The sequence below is a fragment of the Anabrus simplex genome, chromosome 7 (genome assembly GCF_040414725.1).
Source record: "Anabrus simplex isolate iqAnaSimp1 chromosome 7, ASM4041472v1, whole genome shotgun sequence".
NCBI classification, from domain to species: domain Eukaryota; kingdom Metazoa; phylum Arthropoda; class Insecta; order Orthoptera; family Tettigoniidae; genus Anabrus; species Anabrus simplex.
This window is the reverse complement of record NC_090271.1, coordinates 105,425,887-105,440,685: the sequence shown is the minus strand read 5'-3', so window position 1 is coordinate 105,440,685 and position 14,799 is coordinate 105,425,887. Positions and strand designations below refer to the sequence as shown.

Below are 14,799 nucleotides of genomic sequence, written 5' to 3'. Positions count from 1 at the left end.
GGAAAACGTATAATGCTGTTGAGTTTGAACAAAATGATAGTGATATTGTAAATTAAACTATGTTAAATATTTACTAACAGCCAGCAGATATAGTAAATAACAAACATCCATTTTATTAATACAACTTAGCAAATAGGTCATCATCATCATTATCAATGTCCCACTCCAGCTAATATGTACATCCACTAAATCAGTCCATAATCATAATATTCAGTACAGTATACCAACTGCATACCCAGAGATGCCAACTATTACGATTCAGTCGTAATAATTACGAATTCATCATCATCATCATCGTCATCATCCTAAACCATCTCCAGTTTCCTGGGTGTGGTATATGAGCCTCCTCCATCTCATCCTGTCCTTGTACCATTCTTCCTCCACCAACTTGTCCCAATCATGACCTCTCAGCATTACATCGCTCTTAACTAAATCTATCCATTTCCTTAATGGCCTTCCCACGGGTCGTCTTCCTTCTACCTTTCTGTCAAATTCCTTCCTTGCAGTTCTGTTTACTGGCATCCTCTTCATGTGACCAAACCACTTCAGTCTTGATATCTGAATCTTATTTAGGAGAGAATTGTCTATTCCTACTTCTTCTCTAATTTTCTCATTCCTAATCTTGGCTTTCCTGATTTTCTGGATCATAGTGCGTAGGAATTTCATTTCAGCTGCCTGAAGTTTGGAATTATCTCTATTGGTCAGTGTTGTGGTTTCGAGACTGTATGTAAGAATTGGTGTATAATAGGACTTGTACAATATCATTTTTGTTTTCATGGGTATTTGCTCATCCCACAGCAGGTGTCTTACCTGGTGGTAGAATTGTGTTGCCTTATTGATTCGATTGTTCACCTCATGTTTTGCTAGGTTGTCATTTGATATAACGCTACCCAAGTATTTGAAAACCTGAACGCTGTCCAGTTGAGCTTCATTTAACATGACTATTGGTTCTGCTCCTTCCCCATACACTTTCATCACCACCGTCTTGGTCTTGCTGATGTTTAAACCATATTTCTTAAACTCCTCATTCCAGCTTTGTATTCTCTCTCCCAATTCATCTTCTGAGTCACTCCAGATCGCAACATCATCTGCAAATGTGAAGGCTTTGATATCTCCATGTTCTTTCCTTTTAATAGATTTCATTACTACATCCATTACAATAAATAGAAGTGGTGACAATGAGCTGCCCTGCTGCACTCCTCTCTTTGTTTCAAACCAGTCCGACAAACCACATCCTACTTGAATACAGCTTCTGTTCCCACTATACAACATTTTCACTTTGTCTATGAGGCTATCTCGCACTTGAAGTTCTTTCATGCATTGCCAAATTCTTTCCCTTGGTACACTATCGTATGCTTTCTCAATGTCCAAAAATATTAGGAATAAAGGCTTGTTCTTCTCCCAGTATTTTTCCATTAGCATCCTAATTGCAAATATAAGGTCTGTAGTTGACCTTCCTGGTCTGAAACCATACTGCTCTTCTTCCAAAATTGGTTCAACAATATCTCTGATTCTGGTCTCTATTATTTTTTCCAATATTTTCAGGACATGAGACAGTAGTGTGATACCACGGTAATTAGTACATTTTCGTCGGCTTCCTTTCTTGAACAGAAGTACAATGATGCCCATCTTCCAGTCCTCAGGAATAGTATTTTCCTCTCATATCTTGTTGAGCAGTCTATAGAGCCATTGGATTCCTGGAACTCCCGCTGCTTTCAGCATATCTGCACTTAGTTCATCTACGCCCACTGCCTTTCCTTTCTTCATGCTCTTGAGCGCATTTTCAACCTCAAGCCATGTAATTGGTGGTTCAGTTGTGGTTCCTCGACTTGGCTCTCCTCTATCCGTTGTTATGTTTTCTGTATCTCCATTCAGCAGTTTTTCGAAATAGATCTTGAGTTCTTGTTTAATTTCTCCCTCTTCTTGTGCCAGAGTTCCATCATCACGTTCTATTGCTTTTATGGTCTCTTGATCCCTTCGCTTGTTTTTCACAACTCTGTATAGCAATTTCATATTTCCTCTACTGTCCTCTTCCAGTTTGTCTGCAAACTCATTCCATTTCTTCTCTTTTTCTTCCCTTACAATGTTCTTTACAGCAAGTTTCTTGTTCCTGTATACTCCTTGAAGTCTTTGTATTTCTTGTTCATTTCGTTCTTGTCCCTGTTTTTGTTTCTCCTTGTCCAGTGCCTTCTTTATTTGGTTTCTTTCTTTCACCGCTGTTTTCACTCTATCATTCCACCATGGTGTCTCCTTTTTTCTTTTGATAGAACTTGTAACTCCACATAGGTTTTTGGCTTCTCCCCCAAAGGTGTCTTTGAAGGTCTTCCATTCTTCATTAACGCTGGTTACTTCACACTTCGGCAAACTCTGTTGAATCCTTAGTTTGTATTCTTCCTTTATTTGGACTTCTTGCAACTTCCAAGTTTTAATCCTTGGTTTTTTCGTAATAAGTTTCTGAGTTTCATTTGTCTTATGTTTGAAGTCTACTACCAACAATCTGTGGTCACTGTCCATGCTTTCACTAGGGATGACCTTTACATCTGTGATGTACCTGCCACCATCTTAATTTGTGATTACGTAGTCAATCAATGTTCTATACTGGCCATCCCAACTGTACCTTGTTATTCTGTGACTGTCTCTTTTTTTGAAGAATGTATTTTTGATTATAAGATCATTTCTTCTGCACAGATCTAATAGTTGTTCTCCTTCTGGGTTCGTTTGTCCAAATCCATGTGGACCAATGATGTTCTCGTACCCAAGTCTGTCTACCCCAACTTGCGCATTTAGATCTCCAATAATAATAACATTTTCCTCATTAACTGTATCTTCCTGGTCTTGCCGAAATTTCTCTTTGTCTTCCTCACTGCAGCCTGTCTGTGGGGCATACACTTGTATGATGGTGTACTTAGTGTTCCCCAGTTTCATGGACATTTTAATGATTCTATCACTTTTGCAGATAACTTCAGCTGTAGCATCAGTCCTTTCATTAATTAAGAATCCAACACCATTTTTCGCTACCTTCTCCTGTCCACTCCAGTATAATTTATAACCTCCATGAAGTGTCTTACTTCCAATCCCTTTCCATTTGGTCTCACTTAATCCCAATATTGATATTTTTCTTCTATCCATCATGTCTAGGAGTTCTTCTAACTTTCCAGTTAATGATAGTGTGCCCGTCCTAGTCAGTCATCGAACACGAGACACCCCAGGGGTGCTCAGTTCGGTGGCTGTAGGCTTATAAAATAGATGAATGTGGCAGGATTATCATAGGGTTCATCAAATGAGTGCGTTCAAGTAAAAAACAAATATGACACTTTTATTCAATTAAATGCAGTATTGGCCATCCTGAAATCTATGATTATGATTATGATCGTTACGTTAAGGAATTTTATCTGGCTCTTGATGTAACAAACCTAGGCACACACAAATGGGATGGTACACGGCAGTTGTTTCCCTGACATTCTAACAGAGTATTTACATTGTAAAAAAATTTTTTATCGTCTTCAAAGTTATTAAGTAATTTGTTTAAAGTTGAATTGAAAATTTTCATTCAGAAAAATGAGGTCTGGGCCAAGCCTTCATCGATAATCTGGAAAAAATGCAATAATTGTAAGAACGAATTTGATAAAGAAATAACCAAGATTCAAAAAGTTAACACTTATGACAAAATAATAAAATTTACAATCGTTATCTTAACGATAAAATGAAAAGTTGAATTTGCCTTGGTTTTCTCTAAGTTAATCCGAGACGTCGGATATACCTGTTCACGTCGTCTCACATCTCCTTTCGTGAGAATTTATATTGAACATTAAGTATTTGACCAATGATTAAACTAAATAAAACGCCTCTCGGGCTTGCAAACGTAAATAAATGGGGATAATACCATCCATGTGGAGATCCTGTCCACTATCAATCAATAATATCAGTGTCACATGTTTCAGAATAGAACACATAAAAAAAATGACCCTCTAAATACTAATAAATCACTACTTCTACAGCTAACTACGGAAATTGGTAAGAAGACTGTGGGTACTAAGAAGAAAATATCTACACTATGTACATGTCGACGAGTGTCGATCAACCGTTTTACTCTCCTATTAACAAATTTATTGAGTTACAACAATATTGAGTTATCACATGAGAGTAAAATTACATCAACGAATGAGCTGGTATAATCATGAATCAGACATTATTTAGATATTTCGTCGAAGACTTGTTCTTTAGACCTAAGGCCTTCTCGAACATTCATCTGTACCTTGAGATTGAAATTACTGGATTACTTGAGAAAATTTGGGATATTCCCACGAATTAAAAGTACATCGATAAACATGGACTTTCATTTTCCTCATCTGAAGACACTAATATTAGGCTACACTGCATTTATCGCGAATAATCCATAAACATGTGAAAAGCTCAGTTTCGCGAAGATTCATGCCACTTATTCCCTATACTCTATACGTACAATGTACCACAATGACGACTTTAATTTGTCGCGTCTTAATCTCAAATATATAGCCGTGAAATATCAGGACCTACCATCGTCCTACAAATACATAATATCCGCTTAAAAGTGTCTCGATGATTAATTACATCCAATTAATTATCACATGCTTCCAATGCACATGTTCACATTAAATTCGCACATAGAATTCGGACTCAATATCCCGATGACACGTTGTCTCAGACACGAGGTACAAGTAGAAGTTCAAATACAAGGAAAATATAGAAAATACGGACGAAATATCCTACCATTAAATCCATCAAACATAAACTAATTCATATTCGTGACGAAATTTACTCAATAAGCAGAGATGGTGTCGATAACACATGGATAACTCTATCAGAACCCTCACTGTCAAATTCATGGCCACATGGTCATTAAATAATCGCATGTGTCAGTTTTATGACGTATTCGAGCAAATAAACTGCCATAAAAGAGTGTCAAAATAGCTTACTAAGAAAAAGAAAGAAGAGAACAGATATAAATGAGACGTAATCGACTTAACTTATAGATGAATCTTCATGTCTGGAAGTCTGGGTTCTCAATCAGCCATGCCAGGAAGAAAGAATCTGCATCCCGGCGCCGCCAACGATGGTCAAAGGTTTAGAACCTCATGGTGAAGCACTGATAATCCATGATGTGAGATTCCGTCCTCTTCTGGAATTTATTCACGTCCACGTCTTCCGCGTCCACTCGTAAGAAAGCTGAAACTTACACAAAATGTTTTAGAGTAGGCTCCAAGCACACACGTAACAGTATTTTGAAAATGACACGTACTTAAGGGATTAATGTCTGCACATCCGACGTCTGATCACCGCACTGTTCTAAATTATATCCAATTTTCAGACGCGTAGAGCACAGGAGTGAAGCGACGTTCCACGCTGAGCGACTGAAGGTGATAGTCCAAGACACGCCAGAGGGTGTGTGAGAACGAGTATTCGTATCACATGACTTAAATGTCATGTCTGGTGCACATACACGGAAGTAAAGTCAATTGAGGGGCTAAATTCTTCTCCTGTACGAATCTACAACTTCATCACCATCTTAGCCACAAGGTCGTGCAAATTATTCCAAAATTTCAGTTTTTAATTTATATCCTCCAAATGTGCTATTCTTTTATCCAGTTTATTTTACTTTAGTCCTTGAGCCTTCCGTAATTATGCACGTCGCCACCAAAGATATTACAAATATTTCATTCCTATCATTCCTCGCAATTATAGGTGACACGCGCTGGCCTCCTTCTTCCAGTCACCAACCTTCATTTTTTTATTTTTATCCCGTTAGCCAGTCGGCCGCTCTCTGCACAAAAAAAACTCGTTCTCGCCCCTGTGCAAGGTCGCGCGCACCCCATCTCGCCGACAAGCAGACACAAGCCGCACCAACACCTGTTCACTCATTTGTGGCCTGACGGTCACATCCACCTCTTACTGGGACAAAAATTTTTAAGCAAGGTTAAAAATTTTTAAAATCGTGTTCATTCCTTAAAATGTGGTCCGTATGCTGTCTACTTCACTGTTTAATTTTCCATGGTATTTATAATTTCAGGCATCTGTCAGTTGTTTGAATGGTAATCATTCTGCACGGCATAAACTGGTATTTCTTCGATAGCCGACCTGGGTCTTTTCTTTTTTTTCTTTCTTCACTCTTCCGCTTTACGGTAGAGTCTTAGGTTCGAGGCATTGAATATAACTGTTCATAGGAGAGTAATGGTTTGATATCTTCACATTGGAGTCTTTCTTCTGGCGCCCTGATTTTCAGGTTGATATTGTGGTGCCGAAGGATTTAATCTATCGTCATGAGGTGAATTCCGGTGTCGCTGGAACTGTGGGCTCTCGGCTCCCATCACATCTGGATCGGTGTCTTGATTATGAATGGCGTCCTTCCATTTTGAGCCTTTTTCAGTTTCCTTCCGTAATTCTTCAATGTACTTCATGCTTTCTCGATGACGGTTCTCCATTTCATCTCTGAAATTCCGGTAGTTACGATCTGAATAATATCTAGGTCTATCATAAGGCCTATTCCGTCTATAGTCCTGTGGTCGGTCCCGTGTCCTGTAATTTCCCCTTCTTCGGACGTTCTTCGGATCTTCCATCCTGTCCTCTCTGGGTCTCATTCTTCTCTCTTCCCATCGACGATCGTACGCTCTGGGATAGTTGTTATACTCTTTAGGTCCACTCTGATTTCCGTTTTCAGGCGTTGGAGGCGAATTCCGGTTTTTCGGAATGTCTATTACGTTGACCTGATAAGTATTGCTCCTTTGAGTTTTCGGTACTGTTGAGACATTCATGGTGTGGTCGAGCTGTCTGAGAATAGTCTCAGCCTGCACGGCGGTCTGAACATTGGCAGCAATGAGTAAGCGCTGTACTTCCACAGGAAACTGCTTTGTTATCGCCTGGACCAACTCATTTTCAGATGGTGGAGTGTCGAGGTCTTTCATTCGTCGTACTTGATTACAGAAGTAATTAGCGTACTGCGTCTGCCCATCTGTGGAATATTTTCGTGAATACAAATCCAACCGTAGTGCTTGTTGCAGATCCGCTCCCCAGTATCTCTGTAGGAATAAGCGCTTGAAACCTTCATAGTCTTCAAACGTATAACGGAAAGCATGGTACCAGTTGAGCACGTCTCCCTCTAAAAATTTCTCCGCTGTTCGCAGATGTTTTTCAGTAGGGATCTTCTGTTCACGAATATATTCATCAAGGTCCCTAATGAAATTTTTAGGCGTGACCCCGTTTAAGTTGTTGAATTTTCTAGGCCTGTCCTCGCTCATTCGGATAAAATTAATGATTTGAGGTACGCTTTGTGCCGGTGTAGTACTGAGATTTACTGTGGGTTGTTCAATGTGGGTAGTATTCTGAGACGATTCAGCTATGGGCGATATTCCTTCTGTTACAGTGGATTTAGCCTGTACGACCTCTTCGACATTACTCTGTCGGTCCATTAATGATGTCACTAAGACCCTAGTGCTCCTATCCTGCAACTTCAAGAATCCTACTTCTTTTTCTAATTTTTGGAGGGCGTCCATATTTTCCTCCATCTTCTGTTTCCCGGACTTGACATCTCCGGCAAGATTAATAATTTGCTCGAGTATTTCCGACTTGTCTTTATCAATCATGCTCTTGATATCATCGAACTGGAGTGAAATATCTTGTATCTCCATTTGGTTGACTGAGATACTGTCCTTTACGGAACGGAGATCATCGTCGACCTTCTCTTTTATTTTCTTCAAGTCTTCTGCGACCTCTCCTCTAAGATTTTTCACTTGTTCTGACATCTCTTCTTGTGCCGTAGAAATCTCTACCTTTATAACATCTATCTCCTTCCTCACTGATTCAATGTTATTTCTGACTAGGACTACGTCACTCTGAAGAGCGGTGACCTTCCCGGTGATAACCTTATTATCCTCTTTAATCTGGCTCGTCAAAGTAACAACTTGTTCCAGGGTTTTTTTCTGATTTTCCCTGCACTCTAACACGATATTGTCAATCCGACAACTAGTTTCCTCCAGTTTTGCATATAGTTCGTCACGACCTTTTTTTGCCTCTTCCTGTATTGCAGCACCCATAATGTTCATTTTCTGACTCAATCGTTCATTACTATCTTCCTGTATTCCCTGTATTTTTCTAAATTCCTCTTTATTCTCGTCTTGTACTCTCCTACTCTCTTCCTGTATTTTTCTGAATTCCTCTTTATTCTCCTCCTGTGCTCTCCTACTCTCTTCCTGTGCTCTCCTATTCTCTTCCTGTGCTCCCCTACTCTCTACTGTTAGAGTCTCTAATAACCTCCTAATCTCCTCGAGATCCATTCTATTATTCATAAAGTGACCTGTGTCAGCAAACGCCGAAATGCAGAAACTTTCCCCCCAGACATGTTGATTGTGATAAGGCAAATTCAAGTTTCACGAAGAAAATTCCTAACCCTCATTTTTCCATGTGAAACACATAATCTTAAGTAAAATACTCTGAAAATTCCGCGTACTCTGTTAGAATCCTACCTAACTGGGATGGCATTAAATCTGAAATGAACCTGCCGAACCGTGAATAATTAATAATTTGAGCAAGTCAATTTAAACCACGTGGAGAAGCAATTAATCAAGTTCCACGATGGATTAAGCCACATTTTTAAGCCACAACTCGAGCCCCACGGATGGGAAAAGCCACTAAGATGTGCCCGTCCTAGTCAGTCATCGAACACGAGACACCCCAGGGGTGCTCAGTTCGGTGGCTGTAGGCTTATAAAATAGATGAATGTGGCAGGATTATCATAGGGTTCATCAAATGAGTGCGTTCAAGTAAAAAACAAATATGACACTTTTATTCAATTAAATGCAGTATTGGCCATCCTGAAATCTATGATTATGATTATGATCGTTACGTTAAGGAATTTTATCTGGCTCTTGATGTAACAAACCTAGGCACACACAAATGGGATGGTACACGGCAGTTGTTTCCCTGACATTCTAACAGAGTATTTACATTGTAAAAAAATTTTTTATCGTCTTCAAAGTTATTAAGTAATTTGTTTAAAGTTGAATTGAAAATTTTCATTCAGAAAAATGAGGTCTGGGCCAAGCCTTCATCGATAATCTGGAAAAAATGCAATAATTGTAAGAACGAATTTGATAAAGAAATAACCAAGATTCAAAAAGTTAACACTTATGACAAAATAATAAAATTTACAATCGTTATCTTAACGATAAAATGAAAAGTTGAATTTGCCTTGGTTTTCTCTAAGTTAATCCGAGACGTCGGATATACCTGTTCACGTCGTCTCACATCTCCTTTCGTGAGAATTTATATTGAACATTAAGTATTTGACCAATGATTAAACTAAATAAAACGCCTCTCGGGCTTGCAAACGTAAATAAATGGGGATAATACCATCCATGTGGAGATCCTGTCCACTATCAATCAATAATATCAGTGTCACATGTTTCAGAATAGAACACATAAAAAAAATGACCCTCTAAATACTAATAAATCACTACTTCTACAGCTAACTACGGAAATTGGTAAGAAGACTGTGGGTACTAAGAAGAAAATATCTACACTATGTACATGTCGACGAGTGTCGATCAACCGTTTTACTCTCCTATTAACAAATTTATTGAGTTACAACAATATTGAGTTATCACATGAGAGTAAAATTACATCAACGAATGAGCTGGTATAATCATGAATCAGACATTATTTAGATATTTCGTCGAAGACTTGTTCTTTAGACCTAAGGCCTTCTCGAACATTCATCTGTACCTTGAGATTGAAATTACTGGATTACTTGAGAAAATTTGGGATATTCCCACGAATTAAAAGTACATCGATAAACATGGACTTTCATTTTCCTCATCTGAAGACACTAATATTAGGCTACACTGCATTTATCGCGAATAATCCATAAACATGTGAAAAGCTCAGTTTCGCGAAGATTCATGCCACTTATTCCCTATACTCTATACGTACAATGTACCACAATGACGACTTTAATTTGTCGCGTCTTAATCTCAAATATATAGCCGTGAAATATCAGGACCTACCATCGTCCTACAAATACATAATATCCGCTTAAAAGTGTCTCGATGATTAATTACATCCAATTAATTATCACATGCTTCCAATGCACATGTTCACATTAAATTCGCACATAGAATTCGGACTCAATATCCCGATGACACGTTGTCTCAGACACGAGGTACAAGTAGAAGTTCAAATACAAGGAAAATATAGAAAATACGGACGAAATATCCTACCATTAAATCCATCAAACATAAACTAATTCATATTCGTGACGAAATTTACTCAATAAGCAGAGATGGTGTCGATAACACATGGATAACTCTATCAGAACCCTCACTGTCAAATTCATGGCCACATGGTCATTAAATAATCGCATGTGTCAGTTTTATGACGTATTCGAGCAAATAAACTGCCATAAAAGAGTGTCAAAATAGCTTACTAAGAAAAAGAAAGAAGAGAACAGATATAAATGAGACGTAATCGACTTAACTTATAGATGAATCTTCATGTCTGGAAGTCTGGGTTCTCAATCAGCCATGCCAGGAAGAAAGAATCTGCATCCCGGCGCCGCCAACGATGGTCAAAGGTTTAGAACCTCATGGTGAAGCACTGATAATCCATGATGTGAGATTCCGTCCTCTTCTGGAATTTATTCACGTCCACGTCTTCCGCGTCCACTCGTAAGAAAGCTGAAACTTACACAAAATGTTTTAGAGTAGGCTCCAAGCACACACGTAACAGTATTTTGAAAATGACACGTACTTAAGGGATTAATGTCTGCACATCCGACGTCTGATCACCGCACTGTTCTAAATTATATCCAATTTTCAGACGCGTAGAGCACAGGAGTGAAGCGACGTTCCACGCTGAGCGACTGAAGGTGATAGTCCAAGACACGCCAGAGGGTGTGTGAGAACGAGTATTCGTATCACATGACTTAAATGTCATGTCTGGTGCACATACACGGAAGTAAAGTCAATTGAGGGGCTAAATTCTTCTCCTGTACGAATCTACAACTTCATCACCATCTTAGCCACAAGGTCGTGCAAATTATTCCAAAATTTCAGTTTTTAATTTATATCCTCCAAATGTGCTATTCTTTTATCCAGTTTATTTTACTTTAGTCCTTGAGCCTTCCGTAATTATGCACGTCGCCACCAAAGATATTACAAATATTTCATTCCTATCATTCCTCGCAATTATAGGTGACACGCGCTGGCCTCCTTCTTCCAGTCACCAACCTTCATTTTTTTATTTTTATCCCGTTAGCCAGTCGGCCGCTCTCTGCACAAAAAAAACTCGTTCTCGCCCCTGTGCAAGGTCGCGCGCACCCCATCTCGCCGACAAGCAGACACAAGCCGCACCAACACCTGTTCACTCATTTGTGGCCTGACGGTCACATCAGAATGTTCATAGTTCCAATTCGGTATTTGGGTCTCTTTTTTATTTGGGGTTTCCTTTCAGAACATTGTATATCATCAGCCTTACGGTCATCATACTTAACAATTGTCTGAGAGGATGTGTCAGTCCGGTCTATAATATTCTTTCCGAGGCTCTTTTTCTTATTGAAAGCAACTATACTCAATACTCTCCTGCTGACTTGCTAGGCCTAACGCATAAGAGGATTTTCTTTCAGGGTTTACTCCCTTAGCCTTTGAGGATGCCTTCCTCGTCCTACAAGGCAGTAGGTTCCATCTGTACACCCCAGAAGGATGGGTTGCCTCTTCCGCCATCTCCGCCGTACCGAAGTCCATCTTCTCCGCCGTAGATGCCGTTGAGGTCTTCACCCTTAACCCAGGGCAAGGGCCCTCCATATTTATGATCCCTGGAGAGAGGGTGTCCCAGTATTTTAAAACCCCCAGGAATTGGGCTACCTGTTGGTCCGCGGGTTGTATTGGTTATTTCAACCAGCCCTACATACGAATTACCCATCATAATTACACCTTTATGAATTGCACCCCACAAATTACGATTTTTTGTTGATCTTTAAATCTAGGTGTATGAAGTGTTCAAAAGGTTACACAAGGAATGCCATTACACCTTGAATTCTCTTAGTAATCATTTATGCCCCATTCCTGTCCCTCGTTAAAGAATATTTCGAGTTTTCACACGCAGAACGCAGTGTGTGCTTCCAGTACCGGAAAAATAAGCACCTGTGAAGTGGTATATCTTGCGGAGTTGTTGTCTTTGTTCGTCATATAATCAGAATTCCATGCAAGTATGAGAGTTCTTTTGTCTTTGTTTTGGCTCTTCTAGGATATATGCTAATCGTGTGTTACAAAATGCGAAAGGTTTGAAATAATGAAGCGATTTCTTGTGCAGGAAAATACGTGTGATGACATTACCATGACTAGTGACGCTAGTAATAAACCAAAAATAGATCAAAAATTTAGGGAGTAATACCGGAAAGAATGGCCCTGTTTACTGCGTTCCTCAAAATCTCATTCACACATGTTTTGTAGTGTGTGTAACCAAAATTTTTCAGATGCGCATGAGGAAGAACAAGACTGAATTCTGTGCTAATATGAACACCGAACTGTTACGTGCTCTGTTAGTACAAAGGATGCACATGATATCAAAAGAAAAAGCATGTCACCAGCGTATGTTCAGCAAACAGGAACTACAAGCTACTAAGGGAGCAACTACAGTACTCAACAAAAGAAATGATCCTTCAACCTCCACTCAGATATGTACTGCAGATCACCTATTACTTTCTCAGGTAAAAATCATACTCTCTTTATATGCCAGTCTTTGAATATGTTACATCTGGTTGAATTGCATGTTGTTCATTGATTTTTCAATGATATATATGTTAGTAAGATCTCGGGAAAATTTTTTTAATGCCCGTCCCCCCCACGTGCCCTAACGGCTGCATTACGAATACCATTCATCTTCATTATAGACTGTTATGCCTTTTGACATTAAGTATGCAAACCTGTGTGAGTCAACTAAGCACCTCCACAATCCTCTAGTTGCATCTGTCTCTGTGGCTGTGTTTTGTACCACAACTTTTACCTTTAAATCATTTAAAACCAAGAGTAACCATAATCGCCTTTGCCATTCTGTACCTCTCTTGCCTTCTATGGCTGAGTCCATTATTCTCCTATGTACTTACGCTCCTCCATTACTTTACATGACCCCCACCATCAAAGTCAGTTCTTATGCGTCCTTCAACTTGACTTTCATCTTCTTATTATGAGTATCCTCCTACCATTGTTCCTGCCTGTATGCACTAGCACTAATTCTCTTGAATTTCATGTCTGTTTCTTCCAGCTTTCACTCCTATACAGCAAAGTTGATCTCAGAAAAGACTGATGTAAAGATAATTTCATCGAAGAGTTTTGTAATTCCTTCCTGACATTTAATCCTGCTAAGTTTCTTCCCAACTTCCCAACTTTAGTCTTTGAACATGCTGTCATACAATATTTCCTACCTTTCTTTTCAAGCTCGAAGATACTAGATTGTTGACTTTTATGGTTCATGGTGTAATAAAACAAAACATGGAAGCTGAGCACTTCCCTTCCATAGCGTACCTCAGCGTAGTAAATTTTTAAATTGTGTTTACTCACAGTCTGCGAACAAACAGACAAATGCTGCTAGTTTCCTTTTCACAGTAATTATGTAAGATACTTCAGCTTATCCCAATTATTTCTGGGGTCGCTGGAGCCACCCAGGTTCATTTGTGTTTTGGCCAGGGTTTAAGGCCAGATGCCCTTCCTGATGCCATGTGATTTTTCAGATGAAAATCTCAACCCAGGTTTGACCGGGATCCCAACCTTGACTTTCTGGATGTGAAGCCAGCGACTAAGCCACTGAGCTAGTCTTGCTCCCCACCGCAACACCTCCACCACCACAGCGCGAGTTCTGATGAGAACATCCATTTAATTATAGGCATGAGAGGGTTAAGCAGTCTGTTGTTAGGACAGGTCTTAGGCAGAGGCCAAGCTGCTTACTAAGTTTCCACGAAGCCCCCTCCCTTCTGTATTCACTGAAATGATGGTTAACTGTGGTCCTGAAAAGTGCCAAGGTGATGTTTTATTATGAAACGTCCAATCCTTCTAAGACACTAGTATGGGCCTTCCATTTAAGGAATAGGGAAGATCATCACGAGTAATGTCTAGAATGGTCAGGTATCCAGTTGCAGCACTGTCACACTGCATAATTCCTGGATGTGACCCTTGATAGAGCTTCAAAACCTATTGTAAGAGTAATAAGATTAAAATCTCCACGAAACAATCTCATTTGCAAATTGGTAGAGTCATAGTGGGGCTCTCATCCTCAAACATTCCGAAGTTCAGCGATGGCACTGTGTTGGTGTTTTTTTTTCTTTCTGCTGAATATGTTTTTCCGGTCTGATACAGTTCATCTCATGCCAGACAGGTAGATATGATCCTCAATGAAACCTGCAGGTTGATTACAGGTTGCTTAATGACTACTCCGACTGATAAACTCTATTACCTGTACATAGAGAAGTAGCTCGTGGTTCCAACTAAACCGCGTACGAACTGGTCATGGTAGGTGCAAAGCAACGCTGCACAAATGGGGATGGCTAGATTCACCTGCTTGGGACTGCAGAGCGCAAGAACAGACGATGAACCGCATCATTCGGGAGTGTCCACAGCATAGATTCACAGGTGTTTGGGAAGAGTTCATGAAAGCATCAACTCTAGCGCTTTCCTGGCTGAAGGGTCTTTATATTCATTTTTAATTTATTACGTACATACTTGTGTTAAATAATGTAGGTCATTTGTTCCATACGAAATATATATATAGAGAAGTAGCTGC

The 14,799-nt window shown here is 39.5% G+C and overlaps 1 protein-coding gene across 2 annotated transcripts in view; it reads left to right on the top strand.

Annotated features, from left to right (window-relative positions):
* Nup107 (nuclear pore complex protein Nup107) overlaps positions 1 to 14,799 on the top strand; it is a 262,527-nt gene that overhangs the window by 150,971 nt on the left and 96,757 nt on the right. The window lies entirely within an intron of this gene.